A 17,220-nucleotide genomic window follows, 5' to 3' on the forward strand; every position below is an offset into this window, starting at 1 on the left:
ATTTGATGCACTTTATAATATTAAAAATGTTTTTAAGAAACTCAGCCTGCAATGCCAGCACTTTGGGAGGCCAAGGCAAGTGGATTGCCTGAGCCCGTGGGTTCAAGACCAGCCCAGGCAACTTGGTGAGACCTCATCTCTACAATAAGTCAAAAAAATTGGCCAGGCATGGTAGAGCGTGCCTGTAGTTCTGGCTACTTGGAAGGTTGAGGTGGAAGGATCGCCAGAGCCTAGCAGGTCGACACTGGAGTGGTTGTGAGTGTGCCACTGCAGCCTGGATGACAGAGTGAGACTCCAACTCAAAAAAAGAAAAAGAAAAAAAGGAATCAGGAAAGAGCATATAGTTTTTCCAATACAGGGTGGAGGAAGGACAACTCTGTTTTTGAGGTTTTTAAGAGGTGAGTTAATCAGCTCAGGTTGCCATAACAAAGTGCTACAGACTGGGTGGCTGGCACAACAGAAACTTCTTTTCTCATAGCTTTAGAGGTGAGAAGTCCAAAATCAACATGATGTCAGGGTTGGATTTTGATAAGGGCTCTCTTCCTGACTTGCAGAGGGCTGCCTTCTTGATGTGTCTTCACATGGCCTTTCCTCTGTGCATACACGGAGAGGCACACACAGAGAGAAAGATCTCTGGGTGTCTCTTTTTCTTCTAAGGACACCAATTCTATCAAATAAGAGTCCTGCCTTTATGACCTCATTTAACCTTAATAACCTCTTTAAAGGCCCTATCTCCAAATTCAGTCACTTTGGGGGTTAGAACTTTATGAATTTAATCTTAGAACTTTAATGTATGTCCCCAAGGGGCACAATTCTGCCCTGTAGGTAATTTGGTGAACAGATATCAAGGTCAATGTTACTACTTAAAAGGACATCGAGCACTGAAGAGAGAGGATACCCGAGGAGTGCTTAAATAATTCAGAACATGGCACACCCTCACCCCCAGGACACTGAGGTGTGAGTCTGGAGGTATGATTGGCTTGTTAATAGCTCCAGGAACTGCCTATGAGGCCATGGAAGTATGACCCCCTGGATACACACCTGCAGGAAACCAAGGAGCTTCTCGGCTCCCTGTTAGGGCCTAGAGTTCTCACATGAGGGCTGTGAAGTAAGAACATCTGAGGGCAACAACACCTGCCCCAATCTCTCTCACAGGATCTCTCTCACAAGAGCCATCATGGCCTTGGACCCGCATGCTGAGCAGGGGGTGGGGGGGGGGAGATGGGGGCAAAGGAGGAGTTCCCAGGAGATCACACACAGATTCAAGGAAACCCAGAGTCGAGGGGGCTCCAGGCAGGAGTGGTGACCAGAGAACACAGCGCCACCTGTCCTAAGATGAATGCCCCAAGCTCGGTAAATGCACTTATGCAGCAAAATGTGAAAGATGGTCAAAGAGGCCTGGGTTTCATTGGGCATCACAGAGGGTGCCCTTCACCCATTATCTTGTACCTTCCTCAAACACTCCCTGGGGACCAGCTCCACATCAGCTTCCAGCTCTTCCAGGCTGTTCTTCACCACACCAGAAAAAGGCAAAGTTCAAGGGACACCCAGGAAGTCACCTGAGGAGGGTCACTTCCCCTCACAGATGTACAATGACACCAAAGGAGGGTCCTTCCCTTTGTTGCCCTTTCAGAGAGGGACTCAGGCACAGGGGAAGGACTCTCAATTGTGGCTCAGGTCCCCACACAGGCTAGTATGGCTCTGGTCTCAGAGAATGTCACAACCCTGCAGAGCGTCGACTTCCTCACCTGTTGGTTGGCACTTATCTCAGGAAAAGTAGACCCAATGGTATTCTGCTTGTGAAATCTGTTTGCAGACTCTGAACACCAGCCAAGGAAAGTCCATGATTCACCCCGCAACGTTGCCCTTTGCACTTGGAGAGGTGTCCCAGAAACAGCTGACCACCAGAGAACACCCCACAGTCCCTGAACCTCTTCAACCAGGGCTGGTGTTTGCAGCTCTGCTTCTCAACACCTCTGCTCGAAGGACGTGGTGATGGCCCAGTTTGCTGCATGTGGAGCAGGTTTATTTGCTGCTGGGATTTCCTAGTCACTTAGAACTCAAATAATTGCATCCACATGGTATTTGTTTATAGAGAATTTCACTCATGTTTCATTGAGAGCCTTCCTTTTAACTGAGTGACTGAACCACCACCCACCAGGTTCCTCTTCTTCAGTTACTGCTGTTTCCTGTTCCCTGAGCACACTTTGGGTCCCATTAGATGGTGTCAGGTACAGTGCAAGGGGATTTCAGTATTGAGGAAGGGTTAAGTAGATGGTTTACCACACAGTAGCTATGCAAACTCCACCAACAACTTAACCTCCCTGAGTCTCAGTATACCCAACTGTAAAATGGGGACAGTAACTCTAGTAACTACCGCACGAATTATGATGAAAATCAAATTTTCAAATCATCTGCAAATTCGCTAATGCAAATTGCTACTGAAACAAGTAGTCTGGAATTATTTCATCAAACTCCTCTGGCATGACAGAATAGATTTTTATCACAGCAAACTCCCTGCCAAAAACAAGAAGAAAACACAAAGATCCCAGGGAGAGTGAGACTATACTGAGGTGAGCCTGACGTTATATGCCGCTTTCACCTTCCAGGTATTTGAAAATTCCTAAACAGCATGGAGTTGAGAGAATGACAAGCCAAAAACAAAGTGGCTACTAGGAGTCAGAGAAGTTAAGCAGAGTTTCATCAGTCTCACAGGGGTAAAGGAAAAAAATGGAGTTCAAGATTATCAAGTCGACTCCCACTCGGCCGCCACAATCCCACTGCTGCCGCCACCCCAATCCCCTCGCTGCCGCCACCACCATGGATGCCATCAAGATGCCCAGGAGAAGCTGGAGCTGGTGGAGAAAAAGGTCACCAACGCTGAATCTGATGTAGCTTCCCTGAACAGATGCATCCAGCTGGTTGAGGAAGAGTTGGATCGTGCCCAGGAGCGTCTGGCTACAGCTCTGCAGAAGCTGGAGGAGGCCGAGAAGGCCACAGATGAGAGTGAGAGAGGCATGAAAGTCATTGAAAGCCGAGCCCAAAAGGATGAAGAAAAAATAGAAATTCAGGAGATCCAGCTGAAAGCAGCCAAGCACATTGCTGAAGATGCCAATCTTAAGTATGAAGAGGTGGCCTGGAAACTGGTCATCATTGAGGTGACCTGGAGCGTGCAGAGGAGCTGGCTGAGCTCTCAGAAGGCCAAGTTTGATAGCTGGAAGAACAATTAAGAATAATGGATCAGACCTTGAAGGCATTAATGGCTGCCAAGGATAAGTACTTGCAGAAGGAGGACAAGTAGGAGGAGGGGATCAAGGTCCTCTCTGACAAGTAGAAGGAGGCTGAGACTCGGACTGAGTTTGCTGAGAGGTCAGTAACTAAATTGGAGAAAAGCATTGATGACTTAGAAGAGGAAGTGGCTCATGCCAAAGAAGAAAACCTTAGCATGCACCAGATGCTGGATCAGACTTTACTGGAGTCAAACAACATGTGAACACCTCCTTAGCAGTGGCCACATTCGCTCATTTTGTTCTTGTTGTTTTGTTTTTAAACACCTGCTTACCCCATAAATGCATTTTTATTTACTTTTACCACTGTCACAGAAACACTCACAAAATACCAGCTGGGGTGGGGGTAGGGAAAACACACGCAAAAAGGCAAGCCTGTGTCTGGGCGATAATGGTTTAAATGTGCCATTTCCCAGGTTGACATGGCCACACATTGTATAGAGTTTAGCAACACTGTCTGCTTAGTCCGTGTAGGAATCCTCACTAAAGCAGAAAGATTTCCACTCAGAGTGCCAATAGTAGAGTCAACAGGAAGATGAACATTGGAAACACAGTCAGGTGTGGATTGGTGCTACTTCAAACAAAAGATCCCCTGTGTTCTTTGTTCCATAATATACAATTTAGAACTCTGTCCAACACTAATTTATTTTGTCTTGAGTTTTCCTACGAGATGAGACTGTGGATTCCACATTTCAGAATTCACTCAAGCCAAGGGTCTGTAAGCCACGCTGCTCTTGTAAGACTTCATTCCTTCCCGACTGGCACACTCGCGGCTCGTGACAGCTCTGTAGGATGGCATTCCATGTGGGCTCCCACTCTTTCAGTTCTCCATGTTAAGGTGAAAGGTTTAGGCACTACGTATGACTGGGAAGGAAAGAACATTTTCTTAAGAGTTATGCCTATGTGTAAACATTGTATAATGATATGGAATAAAATGCACATTATAGGACAAAAAAAAAGACTATCAAATCAGCTGAGGATCTTAAGGAATAAGGAAAATGCATGAAAGTGAACCCAACACTGCAGTACTTAATTCTTCAAAATGATTGATGATTTGCAAACAATGACCCAGAGGCTGACAGACCCTGGAGAAAGCAAAAGTCAAGTGTCTCAAAAGCCAAGCAGAGCTTTGGGCACTCACTCTACTGTGAGAAAATTGGAGTTTAGAGTGCACCAAGGAGTATCACATGTGAATAAAGGTGATCCAAAAAGACTTGGCCTTATAAAGACTGAAAATCACAAGTGAGCACACTACTGCTTGGATTAAAACAATGTGTCCCTAATCTAACTGCCTGTCATAAGCAAAAGTAAACCTTCTCTAGAGGAAGATAACATCATTCAGAGTCACAACAATTTATTATCACAATGTCCACCATTCAGTCAAAAGTTACCATCTGGCTAGGCTCTGTGGCTCAGCCTGTAATCCCAGCATTTTGGGAGACAGAGGCAAGTGGATTCCCTGAGTCCATGGGTTCGAGACCAGCTCAGGTAACTTGGCAAGACCTCATCTCTACAATAAATAAATAAATAAATAAATAAATAGCCGGCCGTGGTAGCACGCACCTGTAGTTCCAGCTACTTGGAAGGCTGAGGCGGAAGGATCATCGGAGCACAGCAAGTCGATGCTGGGATGGCCATAAATGTGCCACTGCACTCCAGCCTGGGTAACAGAGTGAGACTCCAACTCAAAAAAAAAAAAAAAAAAGTTACCAGACATACTGGACACAGCACCAAGAAAAAAAAGTTACAAGATAATGCTATTGTGAAAATAATTCAAATGTCCATCAACAGTAGAATGAATAAATAAAATGTGGTGCATTCATATAATGAATTGTTACATAACAATTTTAAAAAACTACCACTGCAGAGAACAGCCTGGATAAATCTCAGCTATAATTTTGAGTAAATTCATATACAAAAGAGTAAACATTTACAGAAACTTCAAATACAAACAAAACTAATCTATGCTGATAAAGATTAAAAATTTGGTTATCTTTGAAGGAAATATCAGATACAAGGAACATGAAGGAGACTTTGGAGTGTTAGGAATAAAAACATCTTGATCTGGGTGATAATTATTTGGATATGTAGATAAATATAGATACAGATATGCATGTGTGCGTAATATTCATCAGGCTAAAGAAACACTTAGGATTACTGTACATAAGTTATACCATATCAAAAAGAAAATCAAAGAAAGAACTAACCTTTCTAAATAAATAAACAGAAGTCAACACATGACTTTCAAAGTAGATTAGACATAGCTGAAGAGAGAACTAGAGAGCTGGAAGAAAAGTCAGTCGAAAGTTAAATATAGAAAAAATACAAATGAAAAATACAGAAAATAATTTTAAGAGAAATTTAGGGAAATAAACATTTAGCAAGTGAATTTAAAAAATAACAAGGTGGTAGGTAAATTTTAAGCCCAAATATACCAGTAATTACAATAATTATAAATCTATCAATATATCAATTAAAAAACAAATTATTAGACTTACTAAAAACACAAAGTCCAACTCTACAATGCTTACAAGAGACAGACTCTAAATATAAAGATGCAGAGAATGTGAAAGTAAAAGGATGAGAAAATGACACATCATGCAAGCACTAACCAAAGGAAAGCCAATGAAGTTATAAAAGCATCAAATTAAACTCAATAATGTGTATGTTTTGGCTCTGAGAAATAAAATTTTTAAAAAATAGACTCAAAAGCAAAAAACATGAATAGAGATAAAGAAGGATATTTTACCATAATAATAATAAAAGGGAGAAACCACCAGCAAGACATAACAATTCCAAATGTATATGCACCTAATAATATAGGTTTAAAATATGTAAATAAAATGTTTGCACAAATAAAAAGAAAAATAGATGAATCCACAACAAATTGGGATACTTTAACAAATATCTCTCCAAAATCGATAGAATAGCAGACAAAAATATCAGAAAATATATATAAGATTTGAACATGTTCAAATCTCAACAATTTCAAAGAATTAAAAACATATAGATTATGTTCTCTATTTTCTGGCTACAGCAGAATTAAGCTACAATTGTGGCAAAAATTCCAAAATACTCTTATAAATAACCTATGACTCAAAAAAGAAATAATGGAAATTAGAAATACTCTGAGCTGGGCTCAGTGGCTCAGCCTGTAATCCCACGCCTTGGGAGGCTGAGGTGAGTGGATTGCCTGAGCCCGTAGGCAACGTGGCGAGACCCGCCTGGGCAACGTGGTGAGATCTCATCTCTACTATAAATCAAAAAATTAGCCGGGCATGGTAGCACGTGCCTGTAGTTCCAGCTACTTGGAAGGCTGAGGCGGAAGGATCACTGGAGCCCAGCAGGTCAAGGCTGCGGTGGCCCAGAGCAGCCACTGCACTCCAGTCTGGGCAACAGAGTGAGACTCCAACTCAAAAAAAAAAAAAAAAAAAAAGAAATACTCTGAAATTAACAAAAATGAAAACATAACTTATCAAAACATATGAGATTAAAGCCTAAACCATGCCTAGGGGGAAATTTTATAACTTTAAATGCACACAAGAAAAAGAAAGGCTAAAAATCAATTATAAAAATCTCCATCTTAAGAAATTAGAAAAGAACAAAACTAAACCCAAAAACATAGAAAATAAATCATAAGGGCTTATCCAGAAAACATTTGTGAAAGTAGCTTCCATCTAATGGGTTACAGTTGCAATGAGAGTCACATGTGACCCATAGTTTTGAGAGATTTATGAAAGCAAAAATACTACCAAATGAAACTGAAGGGATAAAGATAAAACTAAGTGAAAGGAGGGCATTTGACCCACAAAATTCTACTGGCAAGAAGGGTGTGAAAACTACTCCACTGCAAACAAGCACTACCCTTTATTATAGGCTCAGCCTATAATCCCAGCACTTTGGGAGGCCGAGGCGAGAGGATTGCCTGAGCCCGGGGGTTAGACCAGCCTGGGCAACTTGGTGAGACCTCGTCTCTACAATAAATCACACACACACACACAAAAACTAGCCAGTCATGGTGGCATGCATCTGTAATTCCAACTTCTTGGAAGACTAGGCAGAAGGATCACCTAAGCCCAGCAGGTCGAGGCTGTGGTGGCCGTGAGCATGCTGCCGCACTCCAGCCTGGATGACAAGAGTGAGTTAAGACTCCAACTCAAAAAAAATAAATAAATAAATAATTAAATAAAAAGGAATATGATTCAGAGGGTGAAACCAAGAGTTCAGAGGGCAGAATGAAGTTCTATGAAGAGTCATTTCCAGGTTTTAAGACCTAATCAAGGAATTTCTAGCATTTGCCCAGTTGGATTTCAGAATTTCTATGGACCAGTGACTGTGTTGTGTCTCTCATTTCCCCCTTTTAAAAAGGAATATCTATTGTGATTATACTACACCTGTCCCACCACTGTATATTAGGCATGGAGATAGATAACTTATCTCTTTGGTTTCATAGGTCTGAAGATGGAGAGGATGTATACTCCAGGAACTGTACTTGAAGAACTGCATTTGAAAAGCCTTATCACGAAGACAGCAAACCTGAAGGAGTCTGAACCATGTCTGGGAGGAAAGAGAAAAGGTGGATACGGCTGGAACGGTATTTTAGTCTGCTATGACTACATCAAAATACCATAAACAGGGTAACTTATAAACAACAGAAATTTATTTCTGACAGTTCTGGAGGATAGGAAGTCAAAGATCAAGGTGCCAGCAGATATGGTGTGTGGTGAGGGCTCACTTTCTGGTTCATAGGCAATACCTTCTTTCCGTGTCCTCACATGGTGGAAGGGATGAACTGGCTCTCTGGAACCTCTTTCATAAGGGCACTAAGCCTTCATGACTTAATCACCTTCCAAAAGCCCTACCTCCTAATATCGTCACCTTGGGGGTTATGATTTCATATGATAACATATCATTTGAATTGTGGAGTGGCACAAACATTCAGACCATGGCAAGGCGGGGGATGGGATCAAGAGGTATTTAGGGTTTTTTTTTTAAAAGATGTGGGGTGCAATTCAGGTTAGGTATACAAATGTTCATTATGCAGTTACCCTTGTTGATGAGGTGTGCCTCTCTCTCCCCTGGCAGTTTCCCTCAATTGCCAATCCCATCCCCCATCCCCTGGCAGTTTCCTGCTACTGCCAATCCCTTTCTTATAGTATTATGATAATTGTTGTATTTAGGGGTTTTGTAGAAAAGAGTAGAAACTGCAGTCAAGGGCCAGGAAAGTTCACTCTGCCTCTCAAGGGAGGAACTGAAAAACCACATTGCAGTGTGGATACAGAAAAAGATGAAAAAAGGGCCTCATATCTGAACTCCAAAATGGTACATCCAACTAACCTATGAGGTCTGACAATTAAGTTTGCAAATTCATCCTAGAAAAAGTGTTACATATCTCATTAGTATCACTACAGTCACTTTCAAAGTACTACCCTTGAGAAGCAGCACCAAGTTCACCCATCAAAGCAATTTTGGAACTTTTTTTCTGGAATGGCCATCAGAGCTGTCATCATGCTACCCTTGATGCCCCGAATGTCATCAAAATACCTTCCTTTCAATCAAGGTAAAGAGAAAAGTCATGGGGCCAAATCAGGAGTAGGAAGGATGTTCCAACACAGTTATTTGTTTACTGGCTAAAAATTCCCTCACAGACAGTGCTGTGTGGGCCGGTGCATTGTCGTGATGCAAGAGCTCCCTTGGGACCTTTTTTGCACACACCTTTCTCATACCAAGATTTTCAGTTAAGATTTTCCTGTTTCTCTATTGATGCTTATTTGGTCTACTGTGTTTCGTGCAATCAGCCGACAATTTTGGTGGACAATTCGACAAATTTTTGCAATATTTTCATCAGTTCTGCTTGTTACTGCTTGTCCTGACCTCTCTTCATCAGTGATGCCTTGTCTCCCCTCCAAAGAATGTTTAAAACATTTGCACAGTGCTGTTTTCTTCATGGCATTAACCCCATAAACTTGGACTGACATGTCCCTGATTTCACTTTCACTCTTGACAAGCTTAACAAGAAATTTAGTGTTTGCTACTTGTTCAAGCTCCGACATTCTTGTGACAGCACACAAAAACATGCAACGACAATAATGAACACCACTCAGCAAGATATCGCCACATGTCAGCATGAACACAGTTGTGAGACAGTGATATACCAAGGTGATGAAACCTTATCGAGTTGTTTGTACAGTGCACGGCGGCAAGTTCGCGAACTTAGTTGTCAAACCTCGTATTCCACGTTACACTGGATATCTCAAAGGTGCCTCAAATTCAACATTTCCAAAACCAGACCTCATCTGATAACCCCATCTGAGTAAATAACAAGACTCTATCCAGTTGTATGAAGCAGACATCGAGACTTTGTCCTGACCGCATCCTCTTCCTCACTCCCCATTATCAGTCACCATGTTCAGATCTTACTTCTGAAACATCAGCCCCCTCCTCTCCCTCCCTTTCCATCACCTGCCTACCACCACAACTCTCCAAGCTGCCAGTACCAAAGTTCAGCTCCAGCTAGAGTCAGATTGTCGGCCTCCCCCAAATATCAACGTCAGCTCCTGCAGTCAGAATGCCCTAAGATGCAAGTCCCATGTGACTTTCCCTGCTTAAACCTGACCCGCCAATGCTCCATGGTCTCACCTGCTGGCCTCTCCAGCCTCCTTTTGCGCCTCTCTTCCCTAGCCCTCTACCCTCCAGCCTCACTGACCTGTCTCCCCTCAGCCCCTTGATGGACTGGGTGCGCTTATACCACAGGCCTGTGCACAAGCTACCCTTCTTCCTCCACTCTCAAACCTGCCCCTTCTCCTAGTAAACTCCCTGATGTCATATTTCAGCTAAGTGAAGTTTCCCACAAAAACGAATGGGAAAGTACATCTTACTTCAAAACTTATGATATAAAGAACAAGTGGAGAAATAAAATGTGATTGAATTCCTTACTCTTTAATTCCATTCCCCTTGTATTTTCTCTTTCTCCTCTCTCCCTGATTTTCTCCTCCCTCTCTCTCTCTCTCTCTCTCTCTCTCTCTCTCTCTCCCCCCTTCTCTCTCTCTGCATTCAGTAGCTGACTTGTATCCCTTTAAATACTTCCCAAGGAAGCAGCCTGAACAGTCTTTCCCACAGATTTGAAAATTCCCTGCAATAAAAATGTCAAGGGTGAAATAAGACAATGCATTTTCTCAGCCCTACATCAGGCCAAATTGCATATTAAAGGACCAACATCTGAACAATAAAATTCAGGATGAGAATCACCTTTAGCTTATTGGAACCCTGGTTAAAGTCCGGATTAAATGGTGTGGGAGGGGTTAGAACTAACACAGTCATTCTCCAGTGATTTTCCTACATGGGGCTCAAATCTGCTTGGCAGCTTCCCAACCTCCCCCCTCCATCCCCTCCCGCCAGAATGATGCAACTCTTGCAAAGGCTTTGATGAACTCTCTGTGAGGTTGATTCCTGAGAAACTGTCCTTGTGTGCAAGAATTAAAAGCCCGCATTGTGCCTGCTCTGAGGTCCTCCATCAGAGGACAGATGCCCTTAGGGCCCAATATCCCTAGGGCTGTAGAAGCCATCCCTTTCCCAGCTCTGTCTAGGTACCATGTACCTGCTGAGCTAAATGGAGGATTGTAACCACACACACCCCAAACAGGCCAGCTGCACCAAGCCAGCAGCATGGCCACACCCTCGGAGCCCAGACAGCACTGGGCCCACCTGAAACAGTGCCAGGTCAAATAGAGGTCCAGATATCTCGTGCCCAGGGACCAGGTAAGTGTCCAGGGCTTTTCTTATCATTATGTCTTTCATCAGAGCAGCACCTACTCTTACCTCCTATTGATAGAATTTTTTTAACCGCCTTATTTAGGTAGAAGGATTCAAAGACTCCTCTCCCAAAATACCTAAAAATCCTCCTTGTATCCTATGCCCTGGGAAATTGGGGTATCGGTGTTGTAGAGCAAGTGAACATAGTGAGATGATGATGGAGTCTTAGGGATGGAGAGGGCTGGTGGCTACTGCCCCCCTCAGAGCAGAATACAATTTTCATTTTGTTGCTTCATCAATGACCAGCACACTTTCCCCCCTGGACTTTTATGATATTATAAGACAATGCAAGTATCAGACATCAGCAAGATGGCCAACTAGGGTTGCCTGGCACTTGTTCCCCCGACAAAAAGTGACCAAAACAATAAGTAACTATGTTTCGACTGCAGTGACTAAGGAAGCACAATGGAGAGCACCAAGGGAGTGGTGAAATCCCTCTGGGACACAGAAGCCCAAGATATCACCATAGAGAGAAAAGCAAGGCATCCTGCCTCTGTCACACTATCTTCTCCACTGGGATCGACTCGGAGTCAGGGGGGACTTCTTATGGGAAACAGATAAGCTGGAGACACTCGCTGGCCCACACAATTGCCTTAGACACCAACATTTATTGCCACAGGAGGATCCCCCAGTACTCACAGGACCCAAACCCAGTGTGGGGAGTTGCTGAAAGTCTGCATGACTGTATTTTCCCAGAGCAGGAAACCTCTTGGCACCCCACTCCACAACCTAAGCTGCTATGGCACAGCACCGTCTTGAAACCAGATCCACAGCTAAAGTGCATTCTGTTCTGGGGGCCAGTAAACATCAGCCCCCTCCATCCCTAAGACCCCATCATCATCCCACTATGTTCACTTGGTCTACAACACCAATATCCCAACTTCCCAGCTCATAGGCCCAAAGGAAAGAACAAAATCTTGACCTCCAAAACCATGAGGCACCCTATCACCCAGGCAGACATGCACAGTGGGGAGGCCTCACACAGCTACCCACCTGCACACACCCACTCGCGGAACAACTGGGTCAAGAGATGACCAATCTCCACCAAAGAGAGTCTCACTCAATCACCTAGCCTGCTCCCAGCTCAGCAGCTGGCTTGAAGGCAGCCCTGCCCCACCAGAGAGAGCACCATGCAACTGCCTGGCCAGTGTATGCTGCCACCAGCTGACCTGGAGGTGGCCCCATCCCGCAGAAAAGAGCCCCATGCAGCCACCTGGCTTACTGCCAGTCAGACAACTAGCTTGGAGGTGGCCTCGCTCCATTGGAGAGGGTTTCACACAAGCACCCAGCCCACCCTTGGCCCAACAGCCAGCCCAGAGGTGGTCCCATTCCGCCAGAGAGAGCACAGCACCGTTGTCCAGTTAGTCCACATGCACTGCCAACCTGACAGCCAGCCCAGAAACAGCTCTGACCCCCCAGAGAAAGTCCCATGCAGTCACCCAACCAGTATGCATCCTTGGCATGACAGCTGACCCAGAAGTGGCCCCACTCTCCGAGGAGCCATCCACACAGCCTAACAGCCTACTGCGCACACACATACCCAGCCTAGCAGCCAACTCGGCACTCCTTCCCCCAGCAAAACCACAACACCACTATCACAAACTCCCATGGCCTAGGACAGTGGGACAATCAGAGACATCATAAAGGATTACAACTGAAAAATCTGTATGGATACACTACTGAGTCCACCTAGAACCAAAGCCAATGCACCATTCTTAAGTGACACCCTGGAACCCATCTACATAGAAAAGCCTCTTCCTATAAAAGCCATCCCATAAATTTTTTTAAAAGGCAACTATTCTATTAGATGTGCAGATATCAACAAGAAACGTGAAAAAGCAGGGAAACATGACATCCCCAAAGGAATACAATAAGTCTCCAGCAACAGACCACAAAGAAGAGGATATTTATGAATTGCCTGAAAGGAATTCAAAATAATGACTTTAAGGAAACTCAGTGAGATACAAGAGAATACACACAAAGAATTCAATAAGATCAGGAAAACAAATCATGATCTGAATTAAAAATTCAACTGATAGATATTATTAAAAAGAACCAAACAGAAACCAGGTGCAGCAGCTCATGCCTGTAATCCCAGACTTTGAGAGGCCAAGATAGGAGGATCACTTGAACCCAGGAGTTCAAGACCAGCCTGAGCAACATAGCCTGACCTCAACTCCACAAAAAAGAAAAAAAAATCCAAAAAATTAACCAGGTGTATTGCTGTACACCTGTAGTCCCAGTTCTCAGGAGGTTGAAGCAGAAGGATTGCTTGAGCCCAGGAGTCTGAGGCTGCAGTGAGCAGTGATTGTACCACTGCACTCAAGTCTAGTGACAGAGTGAAACAACTCAAAACAATTTTTAAAAGGAGAGAGAGAAATGATACCTTCCCTATGTAAGAAAAAAAAGATAATGGATTTCTTATCAGAAACCTTGGAAGCCAGAGGGAAATAGCACAATATTTTTCAAGTGCTAAAAGAAAAGAATTGTCAGTGAAGATAACTTTCCAAAATGAAGGGGAGATCAAGACATTCTCAGAAGAAGGAAAACTAAGAGAATTTGACACCAGCAGATCTATCCTAAAAGAGTGGTTAAAGGAAGCTCTTGAAATGGAAAGGAAATGATAAAAGAAGGAATCTTGAAACATTAGGAAGGAAAACAGAACAATCGAGAGAGTTTTAAAAATGAATAAATAAAATAAATCAGGTTTTAGAAAAATATTTTACTAAATATTTACGATTTTTCAGGCCATTGCAATGGTTACTATCAACAAATGCATGAATGATGAGCACTTTGGAAATTGCTGATTTTTAAAATTGTTTGTAAAAACTAATTTAGAAGAGGTTCATTCAGACTTCATAAAGAAAAAAAGTCCCTCCAATTACTTTTTTGCTTTACAAAATATCACCATCCTTATGTATAAGTTATATGTCCACAGAGATCCTTATACATTCATAAAAACTTTAAGTTCTTTTCCAAGCTTATTCTGAATATAGTTTTATGTAGCAAATAAAAATACAACAGGACTAGTTACATTTAAATATTCCATGAGGCCAGGTGCAGTGGCTCACACCTATAATCTCGACACTTTGGGAGGCTGAGATGGGAGGATCACCTGCGCCCACGAGATCGAGGCTGCAGTGAGCCGTGATCATGCCTCTGCACTCCAGCCTGAGTGACAGAGTGAGACCACAACTCAAAAATTAATTAACTATTGCATGGAACATAACTATATATAATCATAAAATTATTCCTAAATTATATGAATATGTAGTTATTAAAATTATGTTTGCTAGCTGGGCTCGGTGGCTCAGCCTGTAATCTCAGCACTTTGGGAGGCTGACATGAGTGGATTGGCTGAGCCCGCGGGTTCGAGACCCACCTGGAAAACTTGACGAGACCTCATCTCTACAATAAAATAAAAAATTAGCCGGGCATGGTAACACACGCCTGTAGTTCCAGCTACTTGGAAGGCTGAGGCAGAAGGATCGCCGGAGCCCAGCAGGTCGAGGCTGCGGTGGCCGGGAGCGTGCCACTGCACTCCAGTCTGGGTAACAGAGTGAGACTCCAACTCAAAAAAAAAAATTATGTTTGCTTATATAAAATTCAGGTTTAAGTGGGCTTCATTTCATCTGGTAATCTCATAAGATTTAGATCACCAGTGTCCATAGAACAGGAGCTCTTCGCAATTAGACAAAACAACTCTTCTAGAATCTCATTCCCTCTCAACAAGAACCTGTCAAGGGACCCGCACATCTGAATATCATTAGTCTTGAAAAATAAATAAAGGTCCTTCAAAAATGTCCCATTTCCATGATGCTATGCTTTGACTGTATGTCCCCAACCTTGCAAAAAAAAATTCATGCGCCGGGCTTGGTCGCTCAGCCTGTTCGAGACCCGCCTGGGCAGCGAGACCTCATCTCTACAATAAATCAAAAAAAATCAGCCGGGCGTGGTAGCGCATGCCTGTAATTCCGGCTACTGGGAAGGCTGAGGCGGAAGGATCGCCAGAGCCCAGCAGGTCAAGACTGCGGTGGCCGGGAGCGGCCACTGCACTGCAGTCTGGGCGACCGAGTGAGACTTCAACTCAAAAAAAACAAAAAAAAATAACAAAAAAAACAAAAACAAACAAACAAACAAAAAAAATTCATATATTAGAGCCTAAGACCCAATGTGATAGTATTCAGAGGTGGGATCTTTAGGAGGTAATGAAGTCTTGAGAGCTCCTCCCTCATGAATGAATTAGCATCTTTGTAAAAGGGCTCAAGGGAACTAGCTAAGGCCTTTTGTCCTTCCTTCCTTCCCACCCTGTGAGGACACTGAAAGACGGTGGTGCGCAGTGAGACTCAACATCCTTTAAGGCCAAGAGATTTAATGGGGGTGAGCACGGTGGCTACAGAACCTGAGAATCAGATTGCAGCATGGAGGCAGGGGTGTGGCAGGTTTTATAGAAATTTAAAGCGACCTGTCGGTTACCTATTGGTCGGCAGGTGAGGTATTTTTGGGATTGGCAGGGGGGTTCTCGGGCACGGGAACGGTGGGCTTTGTTGTGGAAGAAGAACCCGGAGAGCCTTGTCCGAGCCTCCATGTTAGTTTGTCCGGGCGCCTTCTTAGGCGGGAGCGCCATCTTAGGTGGGGGCCACGCCTAGGCTTAGCCTTTGGAGGGGGCGGTTTCCTCGTGGCTGGCTGGCTTTCAGACACCATCAAGGCACTATCGTAGAAGGAGAGACCAGGCCCTCACCTGATACTGGACCTGCCAATGCCCCGAGCTTGAACTTTCCAGCCTCAAGGACTGTGTGAAATAAATTTCTATTACTTCAAAATTATCCAGTCCCAGGGATTTTGTTACAGCGGCAGGAAGAAGCTAAGACACATGGGTTAGGATATGGTGGAGTTTTAAAAACATTTTAATTCATAAAGGTAAAACCTATCTGGTTCCAGTGACTGTAGGGATGATACGAAAGCCTTCAGAGTTTCTGGCAGGCAGAGATTAGCTGGAGGTCTCTGTACAAAACAGAACCCCCAGCACACCTCCCCACCCTGGCTGTTATCCACGCATGGTCACTGAGTACCTATCCAGCCCCTCCAGGATGGAGGACAACAAACCTGTACTCAGTCTCCTACAACAAATGCTTGGGATGGAGCATGTCCAGGCCTTGAGAAACATTAGGTAGGGGGACACCACTCAGCTGGGAGGAGAGGGAAGGCTTCTTGGCAGAAGCAGCATCTGAAAGGAAGCAGTTCCGAGATCAAGGACCATCCTGGCATAGCATGCCACGTGGTGGGAGGGAACTAAACAGCTCCATGTGGCTGGAGGCAGGGAGAAGCAGCATCTGCCCTGTGCCAGCCACAGGGTTGTGGTCTCCTCAGTTGCCACAGCCATGGATGGAGAGGTGGGAGCAAGCTGATTGGCAAAACTTGTCCAGGAAGCTTTTTAAGGTCTGTCCCCAAGTCGCCCGCCTACCATGACTTGGTTACTTACATGGTAAATGAGGTTTTATCTCACACACCTGGAATTCCGATTGGGTTTTACAAGCCGTGAAATGCGAGCTCTCCAGCGCAGCATGATCCCTCCTGCCCGGGCCTCTCAGTCCCCTAGAGCTGCCCTCAAGCCCACAGCTCACAAAGCTTGGCTCAGGGCCTGGCTACGCCTTCTAAAACAGCGTGGATATCCCACTTGGGATTTCAAAACCATAAATGCACATTTTCCAACCACCCCCTCCCCAGGGCTGCTGGATGTGAAGCCAGACGCCCCAGATACAAGACCTGGGAGAGGAAGAAGGAGCCACAGACAGCCCAGAGCAAGGCGGTGGCATGTCGGGTCTCTGCAATGGGCTCTCCAGAGGCTATTTCAGTCTAAGAAATGAGTTCATTTTTGTTGAAACACATCATTCACTCATTCATTCATTTGACCAGCATTTATGAAGCATCTATTATCCACTGGCCACTCAGGGTCTGCCCTGAAACTATGGAAGTCAAAGCCAGAGTCAGCCCTCGCTATCACTGTCATTCTGACATTTACTGACCCTCATATTGAAGTATCCTTAGAAGAGCCATGAATCTGTGCTTTCTTGAGCATGTAGAGTGGGCAGGGGTTTGGGTGTCTGACTTATTTTCCTCT

At 44.2% G+C, this 17,220-nt stretch overlaps 1 pseudogene across 1 annotated transcript; it reads left to right on the forward strand.

Moving 5' to 3' along the window:
- The first annotated feature begins 1,221 nt into the window (after window positions 1-1,221).
- LOC103260091 lies at window positions 1,222-4,232 on the forward strand (annotated as a pseudogene). The gene is made up of 4 exons (XR_002481942.1): window positions 1,222-1,353; window positions 1,817-1,992; window positions 2,162-2,231; window positions 2,724-4,232. The product of XR_002481942.1 is annotated as a tropomyosin alpha-3 chain-like (transcript).
- The last annotated feature ends 12,988 nt before the right edge of the window (window positions 4,233-17,220 follow it).

The sequence above is a fragment of the Carlito syrichta genome, unplaced genomic scaffold, assembly GCF_000164805.1.
Source record: "Carlito syrichta isolate Samal-C Ts95f unplaced genomic scaffold, Tarsius_syrichta-2.0.1 Scaffold303113, whole genome shotgun sequence".
Lineage (NCBI taxonomy): Eukaryota > Metazoa > Chordata > Mammalia > Primates > Tarsiidae > Carlito > Carlito syrichta.